A 12,201-nucleotide genomic window follows, 5' to 3' on the forward strand; every position below is an offset into this window, starting at 1 on the left:
TGGACTATAGCCTACCAGGCTCCTCCATCCATGGGATTTTCCAGGTGAGAATACTGGAGTGGGTTGCCATTTCCTTCTCCAGAAGATCTTCCCAACCCAGGGATTGAACCTGGGTCTACCCGAATTATAGGCAGACGCTTTACCATCTGAGCCACCAGGGAAGTCCTAAGACTAGAAGGTAAGTCATAAATGTGGTACAGTAAAGCATGTGTGAAGAGACAGGTCAACTTGGCTTTTGTTAGGGAAGTCTCAGAAATTAGGAAAGGTGTTGAAGGGCCTTGCCAGCCAGGAAGGGAAGGCAGTGGCAACCCACTCCAGTACTCTTGTCTGGAAAATTCCATGGATGGAGGAGCCTGGTGGGCTGCAGTCCATGGGGTCGCTAAGAGTCGGACACGACTGAGCGACTTCACTTTCACTTTTCACTTTCATGCATTGGAGAAGAAAATGGCAACCCACTCCAGTGTTCTTGCCTGGAGAATCCCAGGGGCGGTGGAGCCTGGTGGGCTGCCGTCTATGGGGTCGCACAGAGTCGGACACGACTAAAGCGACTTAGCAGCAGCAGCAATAGAGAACAGAAGGCTCTTGAACAAAGAAGTCGACAGTCACTGTAAAGCTCCGGATGACTACACAGACTACCATCTCGAGTGGGAGAAGTTGGCTGAGGGCTCTTTCAGAAATCTGGAGAAAAGGGAGTGAATGAAAAGAAGTGATTCTTTTGAGATCGCTTGGTTCTATATCGATTATTTAATTCATTCACTAATTCAGTATACAGGTACTGAGTGCCAGCTTTGCGCCAGGCACCTTGCTAGGCACACCAGTACACGCCAGTGGAAGATACAGATTTCATTTTGCTGTCATGAGCAATAGTTTGTTCCCATGACTGTTACTTGCAGCGGAGCGGGGGCTCCGGACCACCAAGGTCGAGTATGTTTCTTCCTGTAGCGCTCTGGATTTGGCACACGATGGGGGCGCAAATTCTGCACAGATTCATGGCTTTGGTGCAGCAGAGAGTTAAATACACAGAGCCGGGAAGAGGCAGTGTGATAGCGTTCTCGACCATGAGACCAGGATCTTGCAATGAGCCCAAGTGTACGTCTCTGTGTGGAGCAGAGGCACATCTACCCGAAGTGCCTGGCGTCTTGCCAAGCTGCGGGACCCACGCTCTCCTCTGAGCGCTCCAGTCTGCCCAGGAGGTGGCGGGGCGCCGAAGGGCCTAGCGCAGCCTCGGGTTGGCGGGCCGCGGGCCGGGCGCCGCTCCTCCTCGCCGCGGGCGGGGCTGCCCTCGGTGCCGCCCCGCGGCCTCAGCTCTTGGAAGCCCAGAGCGCGGGTGGCTGGCGAGCCGAGGCGGCGGGTGGAGCCTGAGCCGCGCGGCGGCGGCCAATCGCGCAGCGGCAGGGGAGGAGCCCCAAAGGGGGAAAAAAGAAAGTGCTGCGGAAAGTAAGAGGCTCATTGCGGGAAGACTGGCCGGATTGGGGTCCCCGGGGCTGGGCTTTGGCCAAGCGCACCGAAAGATTCGGTGCTGGGCGATTCTGCACTCATTCCCGCCGCCTTCACCACGTCCGCTCTTCTTCCCAAGAAAGGTGAGTCTGGTGCGGTGATGAGGGCTTGTGGGATCACCGACCTACCGAATCTTAGGGTGGACGGATTCTGACAGATCTTCTCTTTCAACCCTGTTTTACAAAAGGGCAAACTGAAGCATAGAGCGAGGCAGCGGCTGGAATAGGTCGCACAGCTAGTTAGTGCCGTGGTCAGGACTCGAACCCACTGTCCCGAGTCCCATCCTTGCTTTGTAAACATTTAAGTAACGCAGTTACGGGAGTGCTGCGCGTCGCTACACCCTTCTCCCAGCTCTGAGGGATCTACCTTGGTATATCCCCGCCTTGATTTCTCCGGAGTGCTGCTGTGAACCATGAGGATAGATGGGGGCAGTGTATCCCAGCGTTGCCACTGGGTATCACGTCGCTTCCAGCTTGGACCTGTGACAGCCTGGGTAAAGGCTGCTTACAGCTTCTCTCCCTCTTTCCCGACCTGTTTTCTCAGAAACATGCCCCGCCGAGGGGGGTCTGTCAGACTCCTGGTGGGGTCAGTGGAGAGGTGAGGGACATCCCAGCACCAGTCACCCCGTTTGGTACCCTGCTCTCTTCAGCCACAGGGGAAGCGGGGCCAGTGATCCTGTGGGAAATACGATGCTTCTCCTATAGGATTAGCTGACCTCACAGAACCATAGCCACTCTCACTGCTAAGTCCTGGGAAGGAGGGAGGCAGCTGAGTTGCACAGAAAAATCACAAACATAAAAGCAAACTTCTGCCGTTTCCTTTAAGAGTCAGTCCCCAGCCTGTCTTGCCTCCACCCCCTGGTTGTGAAATCCTGAAACACTGCTCTGCTCTAGGGATCTCAGGTTTGCTACCAGCTGAGGAGGAGGATTTACCTGGCTTTCTCTCCAGCTCTGCCACGTTTTAACTGTGTGAACTTGGGCAAGTTATCCCGTCTTTTTGATACTCAGTTTTGTTTTGCTTTTTGTTTTGTGTGTGCCTGTGTTTTTGGTCCAGCCGTAACATGGAGATTTTAATGGTCACAAAGAGTCCTTAGGTCACTTGGGAGGATGAAACGGGGTAATTCAGACAGCATGGTTATCATAGCGCCTGACTTGGCACCTGGTCAATTTGACATTGATGGCAGCAATTGTAAATATTGTTACATGTTAACCTTCGAGACAGTGGATGTTTTAGGAAGCTGATTTTTCAGATAGAGTGATTTTTTTTTTTTTTTAATCTGAATGTTGTGGTGTTTCCTTCTTTGGAGTTTAAACAGCTCTTTTATAGTGTTTTCTGAATGCCCTCTACATGTGACTTTGATCGTAGATGCTTGACTTGGAATATGGAATGTTTCTCAGTGATGCCGATTCCCTGCTAGTTTTTAGGTCAAACCTCAGTTCTGTGAAACTTTGATCTGAGGCTGCCTTTATTGGCAAAGAAGGTCTTGAATTTGATGAGAGGTAGAAAGACAAGAGGAGAAGTTACAAGTTTCATCTATGTTGCAGACTATTCTAAGCCTTTTATTCCTGCTGTCTCAGGTCAGACAAGCAACTTTATACGTTTCAGCTGGTATAGGAAAACAAGAAGATTTACATGCATTTCTTTTGGATTATACAGTGGTGCTCCTAAATTCAGTCCCTCTGGACACAAACATCTAATATAAACACAAACGTCCACATGTGCCCGCCCTCTCTAGTCATCCTTTATTGTTGGCATTACTGGTATTTTAAAATGAAGTAGTGTCCCTTATATACCCCCACCTGGAATGTAACAATTGATTTTATGCTGATTGACTTCATACAGTTATATACTATTATCTCCTGGCTGTGCTATAAATCCCTGAACTGAGCATCCAGTATTTATAGTTGGTTGCCTGCTTCACGGTCCATTGCATACTGAAGTATGCAGGGTGGGGGTGTGATACACCAGGAGGAAAGGACAGAGTTTGGCGGTACCCCTTAGGTAGCTCCCACACCAGGAATTTGCAGAGGATGGGAATGCTTGCTTCTGTCAGCCTGTTCCGTGTGCATGCATTGTGATGAGCTGCCCAGGATACATCTGAACGCGTGCCTGAGAGACCGGGGACTTGTAGGGAAAAGGAAAATGTTCAAAATAAGGTCAGAACAAGGGGATGGGAGATTGAAAGCTGACTCCTTTTAGTTCTGGTTTTTCAAAGAAAGGTTATTCAGTTATACCTTTTCTCCTTATCTAGACTGTTATATATATATATATATATATATATATGCCTTTACAATTTTCAGTGTATTCCATATGTATTATCTTCATTGCTACTTACTATAGCCTTGAGAGAAGGACATAATAGGCGTAGTAATAGTGGAAGTATAAAATGATGATATGATAAAGTATGAAAAAAACCAGTTTTCTGATCAAATTCAAATTCCATCTCTAATTCCTACATAGCTGGGTAATACTAAGCAATTCATCTCACTGTTTAAAGTGAAAAAAATGCTTACCCCAAGGATTCATATAAAGAGTACAATAAGTCAAATAATGTAAAATGAGTCTAGTGAGTAGGTGCTCATTAAATGATATCTCTTCTTAGCTGATCTCAATTTATTGAGAAGAAAATTGAATGAGAGTCAGAGAAAGGAGAAGTTGTCAAGGGTCAGGTGGTTAGTAAATTTCAGTCTTAGAAATACAGTTCACATCTTTTGACTTCTAGTGGAGGGCTTTTCCCATCACTTCCTGTCATCTCTCCAATGACATTGTTAGCAATTTACTTCAGTTGTTAGGGTGACCTTACTTATTTGGTGACTTCAGGGTATTCATTTTGTCCTGAAGAGGATAGTTCTTTGCTGAGAGAACTATGCTCTGTAGAGTTTGGTGGGACAGCTGTCAGGAGAAGAAGTTTCAGAGTGATGAATCTCTAGGGCAGCCTGTCTGCTCACTTGAGTTTGATGTAGTACACCTTTAGTTCCTAGGCAGAAGGGTACCATGAAGACATAAAGTGCAGAGTTATGTCATGGCTTTCTTCCTGTTCTGGGTGGTTTCTTCTTTCTGCCGTCCTCATGCTAACACTCAGGGTCTTAAAAAGATTGAGGAACAAATGCCATGAGTGACCACTGCGTTTTTCTCTTCTTTTGTCCAATTCCAAGGATGGAAAGGGTGGGATATAGTGAACAGTGTGCAGAGGCAGCGTTTATAGGAAAGACCACTGCCGGCTGGTGATGCGGATCAGTGGTCTGGGGTTTCAGTCTTCCCGGTGGAAACTGATGGCTGCAGGCTCATGTAGGAAAATGAACAGATCTGTTTCTGCCCCAGACAGTGGGGCCATTTATCTGTTGAGACTCCCCACAGGCCTTCAGGTTTCTTTGCTTTGCAGCAAGCAGACCGGCTGGCAAATACATTTAGGGGAGAAACACTGTGCTTCTTGCTTTTGGCATCTGCAAGCATATGTTTGCTTTTGCCAAAAGGTAGGCAGTCAGCGTCATCTTACCTGGCACAGTTAGAAAAGCAGAAAGGAGCTGGAGAAAATCAGAGGAAGAGCAGAAGAAAAAGCTAAAGGTTATCTTTGACATACACACAGTTTCATTTGTTGCTCAACTTTGTCAGGCTTTTGCTGGTGACACAGATGTAGGATCTGGTGAGTCACTATTGCCTTGCCTGTGAAATATTAAAGAGAGCCACCTACTGTGCTCTCTACCCATTTTGGAAATTGTTCTGTGGGAGAAATAGAAACCCCAAAGAACAGGAAGGTTACAGAACATTTAGTATCGGGGATTTGCAGGGATTCAATCAGGTTAGCTGCTCATTTCCTTTTTTGTATTGAAAGTGAGCATGCATGGCTTACATTGACAAGGTTGTTAGGGGACCTCCTTCTGGTCTGACCATGTTCTGACTAGCTCTAGCAGCTGTGGCAATGTGGAGTCTTAGCGTCTGGAAGGTTCCTGAGGCAAGTTATTATGCTGAGAGTGCCTCAGTCTCCTCAGCTAGAAAACAGGAACACTGACATCTACCTAGAAGCTTGAGTCTGTCTCAGCACCTCATTCATGAGAGGTATTTACTATACATTAAGTCTTTCTTCTGCCATCAGTTCTTTTAGTTTATTAATTTGTTCAGTTGTGAAAATCAAAATTTAATGATTTTTGATTAAATCGTTCAGTGATCTGCTTTTAGTGATCCCCATATGGCTTGTACTAAGTGTTTTACCAGCATCATATCATTCAACCCTTATAGTCATCCTGTGTACTTTTGAGGCAACTGAGACTCAGAGAGGTTACATAGTAGGACATTGTCATGTAGCACAAAGCAGACACCACTGCTGAGACACATCTTTGCCTTTCACTTTAGAGCTAGGAAAGACCTGAAATTCTGCTCTGGACTAGAACTGAGGACCTGAATTGAGACCCACGACCCCCCCCTCCCCGTTTCATCTTCTGATCCTGGTATTATCTTGCCTGTGCTGGGGGAAGCCGCATTACCTTTGGGCCTAAAGTGTGAGAGAGCTGGTCTAGTGAATCTTTAAGGCTCTTCTGCTCAATGCATTGTTATTTTTCTCTAAGATTCCTTTCAACTCTGAAATTCTATCACCACGTCTCTTTGTAAAAGTCAAGGCTAGAGACTGAAAGGGAAATGAAGAGAAATAACCTGATTGTTTTATGCCAAGAAACCTATTTTCTGGTTAAACAGAGGAGGGCAAAGGAAATCAGCATTCATCAGTGCATGTACTTCTGTCATTTCATTTAAGCATAAAATAACTCTCAGATCTATATTATTGTCTGGCTTTTACAGATGAAAGAACTGAGGCTCTGAGAAACTTAGAGAATTGCCCACAGTTATCCAGTTAGTGAGGATTAGAACCTGTGTGCCTGAGCACACAGCTCTCCGGTCAACTCTCCAGTGTTCATTGGACACTATACCATAAGACCTGAGGACTCACATAGCTAGATTTATCAATGTCTCCTCCTGTATGCTCACACCACACCACCTTAAACTACTATCTCCTTTCCCCTACTTTTCTTTCCAAATCTGCTACTCAAATTTTTCTTGATTTTTCCAAGTTTTGGAGATCCTTTAAAATGCTTGTAACATATTCTTTCTGTCTCTATGATAATTATAAGTTTAAAAAAATTTTTCTTTTTATTACTGTTGGTCAGTAATTTGTCCCTTAGTATTCTTGTACAAGTCCCTGATGAATACCTAAACAACTGAGGGTGTGGTTTATCCTGCCCCATACCTAGTGCAGATCCTGTACTCAAAACGTGCAGAGTTTAAGGAATGATGGGTTCATGCTATGTCATGTACTGTAGCATTGGCTTTCTAGTTTTCTCATACTTTATCACATGTATTCAGTTAGTCATGTCCAATTCTTTGAGACCCTATGGACTGTAGCCCGCCAGGGTCCTCTGTCCATGGGATTTCCCAGGCAAGAATACTGGAATGGGTTGCCATTTCCTCCTCCAGGGGTTCTGCCCAACCCAGGGATTGAACCTGTGTCTCCCCCGTCTCTTGCATTGCAGGCAGATTCTTTACTGCTGAGCCACACCAGGGAAGCCCATACTTTATCATATCATTCATTATTGCAAAAGCTGTCTCTACAAACTAATAAAGTAACATTATTATTATTTTTTTAAATTTTGTGGTCACAAAATAACACAAAGGATGAGGAGTCACAAATTTTAATAAGCTTGAATGTCACTGGCTCAATCATGGAAAAAGACATTTTAATCCCAATAATACAGGGCATTTTGTGCAAACACAGTGAATGATGACTCTGAAGTTCATGCTTACATGTATTGACAGCAAGGCCCGTGTCAAGTGACATAAATGAATTACCTGCAAGAAAGTAGGAAGTTTCCAGGGAAGTGGGCAGCTGCAGTGAACTTTGGTCTTGATTTCTAAGAGCAGTGAAAAAGTCCAGCTCTTACTTGATATAATTGGATGACCTTTTATGACTAGTTTATATGTAGGAGATGCCTGTGGTTTTTTCCTGTCCAGCCTGTAAGCCCTTATGATTACACAGGCTTCTTCTTTTCCCAATCAATGCTAAAAGCAACAGAGAAGAGAACCAGTCATTTTATAAACTCTGATAGCTGAAAATGTTCTCTTCATAGATATCACAGTTTCTTCTTTAAGCCAGTTATGGTTAGATGCTATGGTGACCTAAAAGTATGGTTGTGTAAGATTATGGCTTTACCATCAGACCATCTTCCCTGGGTTTGACCTTGAACAACTTATATGGTCTGTCTCTACTTTATTCTCATCATCTGTGAAAGGGATAATAAACACATTTCATTTAGCTTTTGGTCGATGTCAGTCAGATGCCAAAACATTTGTTAAGATCATGGTGTGTAGGAATTTTAACCTTTATTAGAATTAACAACTGCAGTGATATTCACGTGCATGCCCACATTTATACTGTATTAGAAACTAGAAGGCCTAGGTTGAAATTAACAGTTTTTGGTTTTTGTAGAATTTTAAGCCCTCAAAATGCTTGTTATTATATACAATGCAGACAAAATTTATTTTTCTTACAATAATCTGAGGTAACCAAAGTAAATGTTTTCAGCATCATTTAACATCCTGAGTTTGAGAGGCTGAATATTTGTGGAGGTCACACAGCCAGTGAAGAGTGGAGCTGGGACTTGGACTCTAGCTTTCTAACTCCAAGGTTGTGTTTTTTTCCCCCTTGATCATTCAGTCCACCAACCCTGGTACTGGTCAGTGGCTTTTCCTTCTCTGAGAGTCCTTTTTCTCACCTCTAGAATGAGGAATTTGGATGAGGTGCTCTCCAAGGCATGGTGTTCTATGAGTCTGTGCCTGTAGAGTGATGACTTAGAGGCACCATGGGAAGCTAAGAGTAGAACCGTACTCTTAGTTCCATGCAGGCATCCACACATATGTCATGGCACGAGGAATGTCCTAAAATCCAGGTACCTGGCAGCCTTCTTGACCTCAGTGAGAATCACAAGTGAGCTCAGGACTAGGAGGCAGAGCCATAAAGACACCTTCTGTGTCCTTACGGATGTGATGTTGCCACATTCTCACAACCTGCAACTGTTTTCCCCTTCTGGATCCAGGTTTTGGGGTGGGAGGAGTAAACAGACACTTGGATTAGGCATATTGACATTTATTGTTTGGTAAATGAAAAGAGATTTATATATATATATATATATATAAAATAAATATATATATAAAGGAAGGAAGCTCTTCCTAAAGGAAGCTCTATAGCACCATTAATCACCATAGTAGTATGTGTTAGTTGCTCAGTTGTGTCTGACTCTTTGTGACCCCATGAACTAGCCTGCCAGACTCCTCTGTCCATGGGATTCTCCAGACAAAAATACTGGAGTGGGTAGCCATTCCCTTCTATAGAGGATCTTCCCAAGCTAGGGATCAAACCCTGTTCTCCTGCATTGCAGGCAGATTCTTTACCATCTGAACCGCAGGGAGGTCCCTGTTAACCACCATAATTTTCTACAAAGAAATAAAGGAATAAAATATGTAGCTTGAATTTGGATTGTTGTATTATGAGTGCATATTTTCTGCTTTCTTCTTTTGAGCTAATTTAGTGCCCATTGAAGAAGCTTGGCTGTCACTGAAATAGATATAGTATTTCATTCAGCTTATAGAAATGATGGACACTTCTGAGTGTAATACATACTAAAGATCACTTTTCTGGAAGATTATACTTTCATTTTCCAGTTCCAGTGTAAGACAATGACAGGGTTGGGCCCTGAATGGATAAAGTGAGTAAAGAAAAGCTGGCTGGCTTTGAAGTCAGAGTTGGATTTGAATTCTAAATACTGATTGTTTAGCCTGCCCAGACTTAGTTTTGTCATCTGTGAAATGGTAAAAAAGTCTGTTCTAGCCATCTCCTAGTTAGACAGACATCTATATTTATATCTACACTTATATCTATATATTTAATTATAGAAGTTAATGTAAGATTAAATATATTAAGTCCATGGCTCTTAATATGTGTCTCCTAAAAGGCCTTCTTTATCTATTCCTCCCTCTTAACTCAGCACTACATTTACTCCAAAACCTTTCCCTCATCTTTTTTTAAAAGTCTGTATTAAGTTTGCTACAATATTGTTTCTGTTTTGTGTTTTGATTTTGTGTTTGGCTGGGAGACGTGAGATTTTTAGCTCCCTTGCTACTGCTACTGCTAAGTCACTTCAGTCGTGTCCGACTCTGTGCGACCCCATAGACGGCAGCCCACCAGGCTCCCCCGTCCCTGGGATTCTCCAGGCAAGAACACTGGAGTGGGTTGCCATTTCCTTCTCCAATGCATGAAAGTGAAAAGTAAAGTCGCTCAGTCATGTCTGACTCTTAGCAACCCCATGGACTGCAGCCTACCAGGCTCCTCCACCCATGGGATTTTCCAGGCAAGAGTACTGGAGTGGGGTGCCATTGCCTTCTCCGCTTTAGCTCCCCTACCAGGGATCAAAGCTGCACACTCTGGTTTGGAAAGTGAAGTCTTAACCAATGGATCACCAGGGAAGTCCCAGCCTTTCCCCTTTGATGAAACTCAGATAAAACCATGCTGAAGCTGAAGCTCCAATACTTTGGCCACATGATGGGAAGAGCTCACTTATTGGAAAAGACCCTGATGCTGGGGAAGATTGAAGGTAGGAGGAGAAGGGGACAACAGAGGACGAGATGGTTGGATGGCATTACTCACTCAATGGACTTGAGTTTGAGCAAACTCTGGGAGACAGTGAAGGACAGGAAAGCCTGGCGTGCTGCAAGCCATGGGGTCACAAAGAGTCGGACACAACTGAGCAACTGAACAACAACAACAACCACAACAGATAAAGCCAGATAAAAAGTGGGAATATACCAAGTAGGTACTTCAGCCGGTCTGAGAAAATCTTTCCCAGTTTGGCCATCACTGGAGATAAATGCTTGGTAAACGCCAGGAAATAAATATGATAATTAACTTTAAAACATTTATAAAGTTTTCAGATGGAGGAATTAAACCAGTGATAAATTGTGGATCGTGGACCATCTACATCTGAATCATCTGGATAGTTTGTTAAAGTAGCAGGTACCTAGGGCCTCTGTACTGAAGTCTGGGAATTGCTAGATTAAAATTTTCTATACTGAGAAGCAGTGTATTCTAAGAGTCCACAGTCATTTTACATAGGTTCAAATTCTGGCTCCATCTGTGTAATACAGGACAAGATATATAACTTCTCCATATAAAATGAGATAAACAAAGTAGATTACTCATTGGGTTGTTGTGAAAACTAAGTAAGTTAATATCTAAAAAGTACCCATAAGACAGACCAGCATAAATAACCACCCTTTATTTTTCTCAGCATATAAGCCAGTCTTTAAGATACCTTGCAAGACCTCCTATGATTTCCATTCTGTTTCCTCTTTGACTCAGGGTCCCAGATAACTACATGGCTAGCTTCTTCATCTCCTTGAAGCCTTTGCTCAGTATCTGGTCAGTGAAGGATATTTTGACTGTTTTATTTTTTGTTTGTAAACTATTTATCTTATTTCTTTATTTGGCTGCTCTGGGCCTTAGTTGCGGCACTCGAACTCATAGTGTGTCATGTGGGATCTAGTTCCCTGATCAAGGATTGAACCCAGGCCCCATGTATTGGGAGTCCTAGCCACTAGACCACCAGGGAAGTTCATTGACTGCTTTTATATCATTATAAAATTGCCCCTCATCCTGCTTCCTGTCCATACTCCTGGCATTCCTGATCTTACTTACCCTGCTCAACTTTTTCTTTAGTCCATAATAGTTATCACCTTGTTGGCTTCCACATGCTATTTAGTATATTATCTATTGTTTAGTGATTAGTGTACTTTCACTAGAGTAAAATCCACAAGGGCAGGGACCTTTATTTTTCTCACTGCTGTATCCTGGGTACCCAGCAAAGAGCATCTGCCTAAATGAGGCAAAGAGCATCATGAGTAAATGATGAATGAGTAAATGTAAAGATGTTAGTATTATTTATCCACATAGAGTAAAAAGAAATAGATGGAAATGGATAAGTAAATGAATTACAAACTCAGGTTCAATCCCTGGATCGAGAAGGACACTTGGAGAAGGAAATGGCAACCTACTCCAGTATTCTTGCCTGAAAAGCCCCTTGGACAGAGAAGCCTGGCAGATTATAGTCCATGTGGTCATAAAGAGTCGGCCATGACTGAGTGACTGAACAACAACAACAAAACAAATATAAAATAATGAAATAACCAATTCATTATATATACATACACTTATGCTGCTAAGTCACTTCAGTCGTGTCCGACTCTGTGCGACCCCATAGACGGCAGCCCACCAGGCTCCCCCGTCCCTGGGATTCTCCAGGCAAGAACACTGGAGTGGGTTGCCATTTCCTTCTCCAATGCATGAAAGTGAAAAGTGAAAGTGAAGTCACTCAGTCATGTCCGACTCTTCTCAACCCCACAGATTGCAGCCCACCAGGCTCCTCCGCCCATGGGATTTTCCAGGCAAGAGTACTGGAGTGGGGTGCCATTGCCTTCTCCACATACACTTATACACATACATATATGCCTATGTATGTGTACATGTATATTAGGATATCGACTATATATTTAGAATATTGAAATATAAATTTATATGTGTGCAAAATATGTGTGTATATATAAGTGTGTATATACATACACTTAGAAATTGTCCAAAATTGCCTTGGAAAGCAGATGTGATTGAGGTGA

The 12,201-nt window shown here is 43.5% G+C and overlaps 1 protein-coding gene across 5 annotated transcripts in view; it reads left to right on the forward strand.

Moving 5' to 3' along the window:
• Nucleotides 1-1,444: 1,444 nt before the first annotated feature.
• Nucleotides 1,445-12,201, forward strand: part of IL1RAP (interleukin 1 receptor accessory protein) — a 155,509-nt gene continuing 144,752 nt past the window's right edge. For 4 of the 5 annotated variants that reach the window (XR_015133952.1, XM_086319500.1, XM_086319518.1 and 1 more), the window contains exon 1: nt 1,445-1,580. The gene's annotated coding sequence lies outside the window, so the exon portion shown is untranslated. Of the gene's footprint in view, nt 1,581-2,382; nt 2,476-12,201 lie in introns of those variants that run through there. The other variant, XM_086319506.1, reaches the window with a different exon arrangement.

Source organism: Bos grunniens, chromosome 1, assembly GCF_055505025.1.
Source record: "Bos grunniens cultivar Pamir isolate PY7600 chromosome 1, Bosgru_T2T1.0, whole genome shotgun sequence".
NCBI lineage: Eukaryota > Metazoa > Chordata > Mammalia > Artiodactyla > Bovidae > Bos > Bos grunniens.